This window comes from Cryptomeria japonica, chromosome 9 (assembly GCF_030272615.1).
Source record: "Cryptomeria japonica chromosome 9, Sugi_1.0, whole genome shotgun sequence".
In the NCBI taxonomy this organism is placed as follows: domain Eukaryota; kingdom Viridiplantae; phylum Streptophyta; class Pinopsida; order Cupressales; family Cupressaceae; genus Cryptomeria; species Cryptomeria japonica.
In genome coordinates, this window is record NC_081413.1 from 156,226,968 (window position 1) to 156,238,712 (window position 11,745).

The window sequence follows — 11,745 nt, forward strand, 5'->3', positions numbered from 1 at the left end:
AGATAGCAAGGGCCACTAATTTCTTTACTCCCATCATCCCACACCTTACTTTGCTTGGCCATTTGACTCTTGCAGGATAAGGATATCATAATCATTTTCCATATCTCACTACCCCATGACCAACTCTCCTTCCAGGGTAAGCTTTCCTATTATACTTCAAGGTACCCCGTCTTCCCGCAAAGCACCCTGGCTCTTTATTCTTCCTTCTCTTTCAGCGGGCTACAGAGCCTCTTAATCCCTTTGATGATGTTGACATCCCACTAGCCCGCAGGTACAATATTTACTCCTTATGTTTCCTGTGGGGTGAGGCTATTCTTGTCCTAGCAACTCATCATGTTATCCCACAAGCATTGAATCACTATACACAGCCACCATGCGGGATATGAATCTTTCAATACCGACACACATCCCGCTAACCCGCATGCAAAAATCTTCACCACAAAGGCCTTCTGGGGTAACTTGCCTTCAATTCTACGAATCCTCCGCCATCTCGCATCGTTTGAAAAACTACAAAGAGAAACCTGCCACGTAAGAATTAAAAGCTCCAAAGCACTAACCCCGCTCCCTCGTGACAACCTAACACATGGTGGCAGCACTTAAGTGATTTTGTAAGCACATGACCACTAATGAAGGGTCATGGGGTCATGGCCTTAGGATCGTAAGGGGACTTAAAACTTAGGAATTTTGACAACGACAAAGGATTTTATGGAAAGATAAATCGCCACCCTTAGTAGTCAATTAAATACATTGAGTCCTAAGAGCTGGTAATCCTATGATGTAAAATCCTTCCGAGAGCAACTTAAAAAATCTTAACCCATTATAGGCGGTCAACGACAAAAAAGAAAAGAGGAGGGTTTTAAGAAATCAAGATGAAAAAAATAAATCACTCGGTAAACCCTTGATAAACCCTAGCTCTCAAGACTGCAAAGGACAATAGAAATAAGGAGAAAAAGAAAAAAAAATTGCCACTCCTAATAGAGTCATTGTGGCTTAGCCACAGTGAGTGGTGCTTAGAATAATGTGTTGGCATTAACTTATCAATTCTAAGGTTGTAACTTAAATATAATCCAGTTACTTTCCTAATTTATGATATTTTTTGTTATCTAGTACATATGATATCCTTATCATGTGAAATTACTACCAAAAGTCATCATTTATCAATTATAGGCTTGTTGCTCATATATAAGCAAGATACTTTCCTAATTTGTGATATCTATTATTATCTAGCACATGTGATATCCTTATGATGTGAAATTAGTACCAAAAGTGAGTCTACAAGTCTAAAAATTTGAAGAATAATTAGCAACATCAAATCATCATCAACCATTGATCATTATGATGGAAGCTTTAAGGAATTTTGGAGGATTATAGAGAATTACTGAATGTTGATTGTCGTGTACCTCTCTCTAAGGGTTTGGTATGATTTCATGTCATTCTTACATTTCTATAATTAGCTTCAGATCTAAGTTTTTATCATTGATCTATGTGATTCATGTATTCCTTGAGTTGATAAATGCATAATCTTTGATTTACTCATTGAGGGTTCGCTCTAACACACTTGAGTAGGGCTCTTATTTATGTTTATGTACTTATTTTCTCATCACAATCTTGGCATACTTAAGGTTCAAAGAACACACTATTATTTTCAGATCCAACTTGGCTATCTATGGAGGTGGAAATCACTAAAATAGTGACTTGACTAAGGCAAGCCCCTATATAGCCACAAAACCATCTCTCTCTTTTGTAAGTTCCAAAATAGTTCTTTGCAAATTTTTGGAGACACGAGGGTACTCAGGACTCATAAATAGTGTTTCTCGAGAAATTTCCTTATAAAATGACAATGTCCTCAAGTTAGGGGCGCCTAGTGCCAATGACCTCATTGTTTGGCTTGAAACTTGGTGGGAAGGTAGTTTAGAGGTTCCTAATATCATATCTACTCTCCAAATTTAGCATGGTACCTATTAGTAATATGGTTCCTAGCCATAGTGACGAGTCATTTTGATCTCTTCTTTCTATCACATGCACATTTATGCATCACTATTCTAGAATTATTCTTTCTCGTATCTTACAGTTTATCTATCTGGTTGTATTAGTTTAGGTTCAAATTCATACAAGCTTTAAGACCTAATTTTATTGCATCTATATCAATCGATAAATTGTTCAAGAAACAAAGGAATAAAACCTAGGGATTGTTTGAATCTCTTTGAGTAAGAGTTAGTTATACATACACCCCTTTGTCATTTGTATTCTAGTTTTCAATGGAATAGGTTTGGTCCTAGTTGAATTGATAGCTAGAGTTATCCATCTCTTTTTCATCATAAATAACAATCATTTTAAAAAGATATCTACATGATGATAAAATGAGCATTAGTACCAACAAGACAAGCCTATATTGGGACTTTATATAATTTATATGTTAGCCCTATGAGTAATGAATATAAGACTTCCATGGTTCTTGAGACTAATTATAAGTTTCCTACTAGAGGAAAATATGAAGGCTGCAAATATTTATCACATATGAAGCTCAAATATGTCTATCTTCAGGGTATTGAAAATGTGAACCATGTTGTCATAGTGTGCACTAGACCATTAATTATTCATTCAATGATAGTTTTTAGTAGGGACAGTGTTTTATGTGTTGCTTTTGGATTTGATTGTGTGAATGTTTTTTCATCAATGTTTCGAATCACACTCCATGATCCATCATTTTTCTCCTTATGATCTCTATCTCATCTTGATGATGGATCACAAAGTATGATCCAAAATGTTGATGCAAAAACATTCACACGATCAAATCCAGAAGCAACACATATTGTTTCATGGATTGTGAAAATCCAATAGCTTTAAGGGACATAGTTGATAGTGATAAAAGAAAATTTATCGATTGCAAAAGGGTGTCTCGGGTGAAGTTCAAATTTGAGGGTATTTAGGATGTTCAAGCTAAGAGATATTGATACATAGGAAAATATTGTAGATGATTTATGTGAAACTTGTTGATTAACCCCATAGTAGATCAAAGATCACTTGTAACTAAAAAATCTTCCACACAAGAGAGAAGCAATAAAAATTCTATGAAATCAAAGGATCTACTAGATGTAAAATTAAATTAGTATGATATAAAATGAAGAAAACTTTGTTATAAAGATAAGAATGAAACCATAAGACATACTAAGATCATGAGAAGTGTCTTAATCCTATGATATGAGATTCAATAAGTAAATAATATAAGTATTCTTAAGTATGTAAGTGTGAATAGGACATAATAAGTAACTAATTAGATAATATACCATGTTTACATCAACACACCCTTAAGTGAAAATTATGGAGTATGATAAAATTAAAAAGATGATTGAATGCATAGATAGATGAATCTTAAATGTAAGGCCACATTGAGAAAAGGAGGAAAATCATAGGAAAAAACCCCTCTCCAAAAGAAAAAAAATGCAAACAAATATATACAAGTGCAAGAAGGAATGACGACTCAACATGAACCCAAAATGACTAATTTTACCAATGTACAATAGATGTTCTCCTTATAGAAGAGTAACATAGAGATTATGTATTATCCCACAATGTATAATCTATTGCAATGATGACCTGTATGACTAACAAAGGATGATGATGAAGATCCATGAATGTAGAATAACATTTCTCCTCTTTGGAAGAAACAATACCAAGAATAGATGCAAGATGTTTGATAATATTTTCCGTTGATGTCTCTAAAATATGTTAAGGTATTTTCATGTTAGTATCAGATGTCACAATCAAATCAAATATCAACCCAACAAATGAATAAGGTGATAAACTGAGATCATTTACAAATGAATGAAGAACAAGATTCAAAGATAAAGATGGCATGATAATCATGATTATAAGCATGATAATATGGATGTCCTCAAATTTGTTTGTTAAATTTGTAAGATGGGACTCACCAAATAAACCTACAATTTTTATCAAGTACTATTTTTTATATATCAAATTTGAAATATTATGATGTACTTGTTGCAAAGAATGACTTGAATTGACAATATATTCACATGTGATCTTGATGTATGTCATTTAACTATAGTACTCAACCCATGGTAATTTATCCACACAAGAAGTGTAAATATGAACACCTAAAGATGAAGCTACCAATGTTAGAATACAAGAATCATTAGTCTTAGGATATTGACTCAAAATAATGAAGATGAAGCCTTTGAATATAGATTAGGATTCTTATAAGCCAAATAATCAATGAAAATTTCTATAGGAGGAGAAGGGGCATTAGGTCAAGCCTCATTGCCATTACAACTATCAAGACCTACAAAAAAAATTAAGATATTTTTGATATCATCATTATATAGTATATTGTTGCAATCATGAAGGGGTCGAAGGATGTTCATAACATGATCATTTAGGAATAGAAAATATTCATGTTTCTAAAGATCTCCCAAATTCTAGTCCAAATAGTGTAAGGGAAATCAATATGTGAGATAAAACAATAGTATTAGATCAACATTTCCACTAATGAATATGAGGACGTGATCATTCTTGATATCCCATTCTTTCTTTTGATTAGGTGTAACTTTAGGGACAATACTATAGATATGTGGCAAGAGATGAAACCACCTAAGATGTTTCAAGATTTCATTTTGACAATCCATATAGTAACCTTTATTTAGGGTGATTTTAAAATGTTGAATTACAAAACTCATGATTTATAATTATATACTCCTCATATACAAAATAAAGATCAAAATATGTAAAAATAAAAACCTTTTAGCATAAAAAATGGTCACATATTATGTAAAATATCCAAACTACAAGTCAAAATAGAAAGATTAAATACAAACTAAATTAATTGGTACCAAGGAAAAATTAAAAAAAATAAGTATATATTTGCATAGTTTTCTACCACTTATTTGTTTGTGGAAAATCAACATTTTATGCCCATGTTATGGCCTTTTCTTTAAAACTTCTCTTGTAGTGTTTAACAAAATGCTCTAAAACCTATTGCGCTTGTATGGATTTATAATTTTTTTTCTTCTAAGATCAATGAAGTGGTTTATTTTGTACCAAGATGTGTTGCATGAAATCTCTTATCCAAAAATATCTAATCAAGGAAAGATAATTATAGATCTAGATCTCTGATACTATGTAAGAGTTGTTTATCAATCTCATAATAGCCCAAGGATCATTTGCAACCAAAAAAATATTCCACAACAAGAGAAACAATAGAAATGTTATAAAGTTATAAAATTCATTAGATACACAATATAAAAAAAATAATATATAATAAATAAATAATGACAAGGATGAAATCCAAGGACATAGTAAGATAATGACAAGGTCTTAATCCTATGACATGAGTAACAAGAACTATATGACTAAATTAATCTTAAGTATGAATAGTGAAAGGAAGCTAAGGTGCAGAAAATGTTTCCTAAAACTAATTTAGTGGGAGAGATAACACAAGTTTTCTTAAAAATCTTAAACTGTTACAAAATAGGAAGCACATACAAAAGGAAGAGATATACCACATTCAAATAATTAACAATTAACACAATATATATGTATTGTGGGGAAAACCCTTTGGGAGAAAAACCCTGCACTCCAAAAGATGCCTAATTTATATTATTAAAAAAATCAATAAAAAAACACTATACTTATAGAGCAAGCTTCTCACGGGAGTATCACCAACTAGAGATTCAGAGTTAACTCGATCTAGCTATAATACTCTTACACACAACCTCCATCTAGCACACCTAATATATAGGAGATAGAATACATAAATCTGCCAAATGGTATTACAAAACCATGAGCTAAAACTACCCAAAAAGTGGCACCCAACTTATCTCCATTCCAAGATGTCATGTGATGTGTCAACACACACACCAACACATGTAGCTCTCTTTTACAACTCATTTATGTGTCCAACAGTTTTTTATATTTCCTATTTTAGGAGACCCAACTTCTAGAGGCCATAAATTTTGAACCAAGTGTTTGATTAACAAATCTTTTAAAGCGCTAAAAAGATTTCGACGTGCTCTATCAAGCTATAACCCACTACGTTGCTTACAAACACTTTCAAACCATTTTAGAGCCTTTAAGGCCCTCAGAATTGACTCTAAAACTTCCATTCATGACTTTCAAAAACAAAACTTTAATATATTCAAATCTAGACATGATCTTGCAACAAAAATTTATCAGCATGCTTATCAAGCCAAACTAAAGCTTCTAGAAAAAGTTTGGACTAATCTGTGCTCTATTGGAAACTTACTATAAATAGTAACCCTATGTAAATGCAAGGTTGAGACACCATTTTCCTAACAAATAACACCTAGATAGAAATTAGTTACCTTATATACCATGTTTACACCAACACTCTAAATAAGTCAATGATCATTAGGAAATTTGTAGTAACCCATTTAACTTAATCCAAAAACTCAACTGATTTTTTTTTAAAAAAGAGGACTTATTCATGGATATTATTTATCTTTCTAAGGGGTTGTTGGGGGTAGGTTTCTTTATAAGGCTTACTTGATCAGTACTATATTGACCCAATATCCTAGGACAACTAAGTTCCATTAATCTCTTGAAAAACCAGAATAATTCCTACTCTTTTACTAATAAACCTTCTTGTATATCTCTTTGTTTGAAATTTTCTTTTTTTTTCTATCATCAAGGTAGTTATTGTCAATAAATCATCAATAATATCATCTAAATTTTGATCAAACTGATACAACTATAGTTTTTGTTGCATATAAAAATTTAACTAAAATTGATATCTTAAATGTGACACAATATTTAAATACTTATTTACTCATACTGAACTAATTCTAAATGAATAAATTGGTTTACACCATTTAATTTACTTACTTAATAGTTACTCATATCGAATCTAAATTTAACTATTAAATTTAATTTACTTAGAAATGAAGGTTTCTATAACTCTGAAAATGGCTACTAAAAATATCTTCAATTGTTTGCATATAATTTAATTTGTGTTCAATGATGATGTAATTACTTTCATGCAAAAATAATCTGAAAATAAATAAATAAATTTAAAAACCAAAATATAAAGTTTCTAAATAGTCATTACTTTTTGAAAGCCCTATTTCTAATCATATCGCTTTATTAAGTCTTTTAAAATTAAAATTTTAGAGTTGCAGGAAATGAATAAAACCACATTCAAAATGATTTTTTTATTTATTTTTATTTTTTTTTATTATTTTTTTTTTATCTTATAACTTTTCTCTTAAAATCATATTTACTTTCTATTTCTTTTAATTTATCAATAAGTATTTCTTAAATAGAACTCTTCAATCCAATAATTCATCAACTATGTTTCTTTGTTGGAACCACATAAATATTAATTATCCTTTTTCCTATGTTCATAACTAATTAAATTATTAAATTTAGTAATTTATTAAAAAATCATTTCGGTTAATACTAATTATTTGCATGTTGAATTTTAAACAATATGTTTTAATTAAATTCTCAACTTAGAAAAATCAACCCTTTTCTTTCTTTCGTCTAAATACTGCTATATATATCAAATAATATTAAATGCTCAAATTATACATATTTATATTTAATTATTTTCTGCAATAAATCTAACTTTATTATTATTTTTAAAGTACAATAATTATAATTTAATATATACATATATTGAAATGAAAATATTGGACATGCGCAATAAAATAATATTAATTATTGCTTATAATGTTGATATTTTAAATCATGTATAACTTAAAATATATTTATATACAGATTTTTGTATTTTAAATACTAATATTTATTTGGTACTATAATATTTCATTTATTTTCTTATCTTTAATATTTCATTTATTTTCTTATCTTTATATGCAACTAAATAAAATACCCTTTAGATTTATGTACATTAAAAAAAAATTCTTTTTAAATTAATAATAAATTGAATTGGAAGAATAAGATAAGTGTAAATATTGTTTTATTTTATAAAGCATATTTTTAATTAAAAAGAGAAATAAGAATATTATATAGCAAGATATCATTAGTATGTTTATTATTACTATTTTAATGTTAGAAGATTTTTTTTATTTTTTTTAATTATTTTTTTGGAAGAAATTTCTACAGCAACACATTCACAAGTTTAAAGTTGGAAGAAATTTCCAAAAAAGAAATGTATTCACAAATGTTAAAGGAAATTCTTAAGAGAAATATGTTGAAAGAAAATTACAATTTTATTCACGCAATTCATTTTTTTTCTTATGTTTTTCCCTATTTACCCAAGTAAATATAAACCATTCTCTCCCAGTTTCCAAATGTATTTGCATTCAATAATCCTCCTTAAAATACCCCAAATAAAATTTACATGCATTCAGATCTAACTCAACATGTAATGGATTCAAATAATCCCCTCAAAAATACCAAAGGAAATTGCATGCAATAAAATAAAATTTACTTGCATTCAGATTTTATTCAAACAAACAGGCAAATTTATTACCAAAGGAAATTGCATGCATTCAAATAAAATTTACTTGCATTCAGATTTTATTCAAACAAACAGGCAATTTTATTTAAGGAAGAACCTGGATCCACAAAAGAGATTAAATCCTTCTCTATAAACAGACATATCTATTTTAACACTTTTAACAAAATAATAATACTAGCATCTGAAAATACACAAAAGAAAGAACCTAGATTCACAAAAGAGATCAAATCCTTCTCTGTTGAACCATGCTCATGCTTCCAACTTCCTTTCTTCAAATTTATTCCTCCAACAATTCTGATAGCAATCTCCTCCCCCCCCCCTCAATTTGTAGCACCTATATTCTATATAGATTTCATCAAAGAATCTACTTCCAATATTTAACTTTATTCCATGCTCACAAAATTTCTAAACTATAACTATTCATAAAAATGAAACTCAATAAAATCTCTCCAAAAGGAGTCTGTAAAATACACCCAACATCCTCCTAATTTATAGATTTTGAAGATGTAAATAACTTTCACCATCCGTAAAAATAATTTTCAAAATAAGGAGATTCTTCAATTAATATTTGTAAGAGAATATGCCATAAATAATATTGTAACTCCCTTGTTGTCAATTTATTTATCAAGAATTATTTTTGTAACTCCCTTGTCATAAAATTTCCATGAATTGAGATATTCTTGTCATAGAATAAATTTGTAAAATTCATTCCTTCCAAAATAAATGAATATTATATTCTCCACTTGTCATAGGATGTGCTAATAATAAATTTCCACTTCTAGCATGCCATGTGTCTTGGCCTTCCTCTTTTCTCCTACACCATGTTCTTAAATAAAAATATATGCATTAAAATAAGTATAAGTATTTATCTATTGTTTTAAATTTTAAAATTAATTACTTGCATCTAGTTAATATTATAATGTAAATAATATATATTTAAATATATGTATTTTTGGTTTCTTAGTAAAATTAGTTTTATATATATTAGTCTACTACTATATTTAATCAAGTTTATTATCTAATTTAATGCATTTATAAATTTTTGAGTTTTGCTTGATTTATTGGTTTAATTTTTATATTATTTTTAATTTATTATAAATAAATAATCGATCAATTCCTACCTTATCCAAAATTAATCAAATATGTTTTTTTTTTAATATTCCAAGTAAGAGGGTTATGACAAAATTGGTGGGGGAAAGCTATGATATTGTTTCCCCTAGGTGCTATTTTATGTTTATTTTGTTGACCCCTATGCAATGTATAAAAACAAGTGGGAATTTGTTAAGAAGGTATGTTTTACACCTTATATAATATATTATAATATTCGACCCTTATAGAGAGGGACATTGCATTAGAGAGGAATCTTGAGATTCCCCTTTTAAGATTGATCTTACCATTTGAAATGCCAAATATGACTTGGATGTTAAATTGTCTAAGAGTATATAAGATGCAGTAGTTACACTGTAAAATCACTATGAATGTCCTCTATCATGCATAGAGTGTTTAACGCATCTATACTGTGTGTAAATTGTAACAACGCTTATGAAGGGAGTTACAAAGAAATTAAAGAAATTCATATTTGACCAATTAAATTTAGTGGCATGTTAGAGAATCTTGCAAATTGAGTTGTTTGCACCAAATTGGAGTGTATGGTTTGACTAGGTGAACTCCTTATTTTTAGGGATCAAAGGAGTCTATTTGGAATGTTGTAATTGCACTTGTGGAGTGGGGCACATGGGTTTGGCTAGAGGATTTTGATCAAGGTTAGAGACCTATAATTTGGCAAATTTCCTCATATGGTTTCTCAATTGCCTGTACTTAAGTGTTTGGACATGCTTGCTTGATAGGTTTCTAGAGCATGTCCATGCTATTAGATTCATCTCAGGATCAAGGATACACAATATCAAACCAACATAAATGAAATCTTTCTACAATATAGTCATTCTCTTTGATAGTATATCAAGTAGTGTTATCTTGTTGTTGGGTTTCTTCCCGAAAAAAGATTTTTTAGAGTATATCTTGTGTTCATTTTTGCATGTCATTGATTAACACTTTGTTGTAATAATTTAAATTTTCTAACTTGTTTAGTATACATTTCTCTATTCATCTTCTTTATTTGCTTTTAGTAGATTAGATCATGGACACAATCTAATTCTAGGTCCCAAAATATTTAGAATCTACTTTAATTTTTTTATATAATAACTCAATTTCAAATTTCAACTATCCCTCTTTATCACACCATCTTTGTAGTCAACATCACATTTTTAATCATTTCTTTTCTATCTTTATCATATTAAAATGATTGTAATCAATCTCAACTCATATTAATTTAAGATATAAATTTAATTGATTTTCATCTATTCAAAAGTGTATTTTGTTTCCCTATGATATGTCATAGAATGACACAATTAGGTGATAGGTTGTATTATTCACAAATTGAGTAGATTGTACTCCATAATATAAAAATAAAGTAGACACACCCCATGACGTCCTACCTTGTTTGTTTGTTATTAAGTTATTAATTTAAGAAATGCATGCCGTTTGAAAATTCATTTAAATGTGGATTATTTAATTTTCTCATGTGATAGAATATTCATTGATGGGGAGAGAACTACCACAGGAATATTGAAATTTGAAGAAAACCCAACACTTGTGTTTTTTTAATATTATTTATAGCATGTAAAGTGATGGAAGGTCACCCAACTTGATCAAAGAACAAGGAATAAGCTAAACCCCAAAGTGTGAGATTGTAGAAAACATGTCTTTGTTAACAAGAAAAAGGAAAATAGATTTCTAAATGTTGTATTCTTAAAGGATAGGGCTAGAACAAGGTCATATGAAAAGAAAATTAAATAAGATTTTATCTTATTAATCAAACTAAAATAAATAAATATCTTGTTTATTTAAATCTCATTTATTATTAAAATGGACTTGATTATTATAATTAGAGCTAGGTAAAGGTAAGAGGAGAGAGTGTGGATAGTTATTTTTTATTTCCTTCACAATATAATTTCTATATTCAGAAAGTAGTTATTATATTTAATAAAAAATATGTTAAATGATGAAAAGATTAAAATGTAATTGTTTTTTTTACCAATTTAAATAAAAGTTATATTAGTATAAATATTAGAAATTGTTAAAAAAATATTATAATATATAATGAAAACATATAGATTTTTAGTTCAAATTTGTTTTGTTTTATCTATAATATTTGTTTAGCTTTTATTTGAAGAATTTTTTTTCTTTTATATATAACTTTAAATTTTGCCTCTCAAAAAGTCATTATT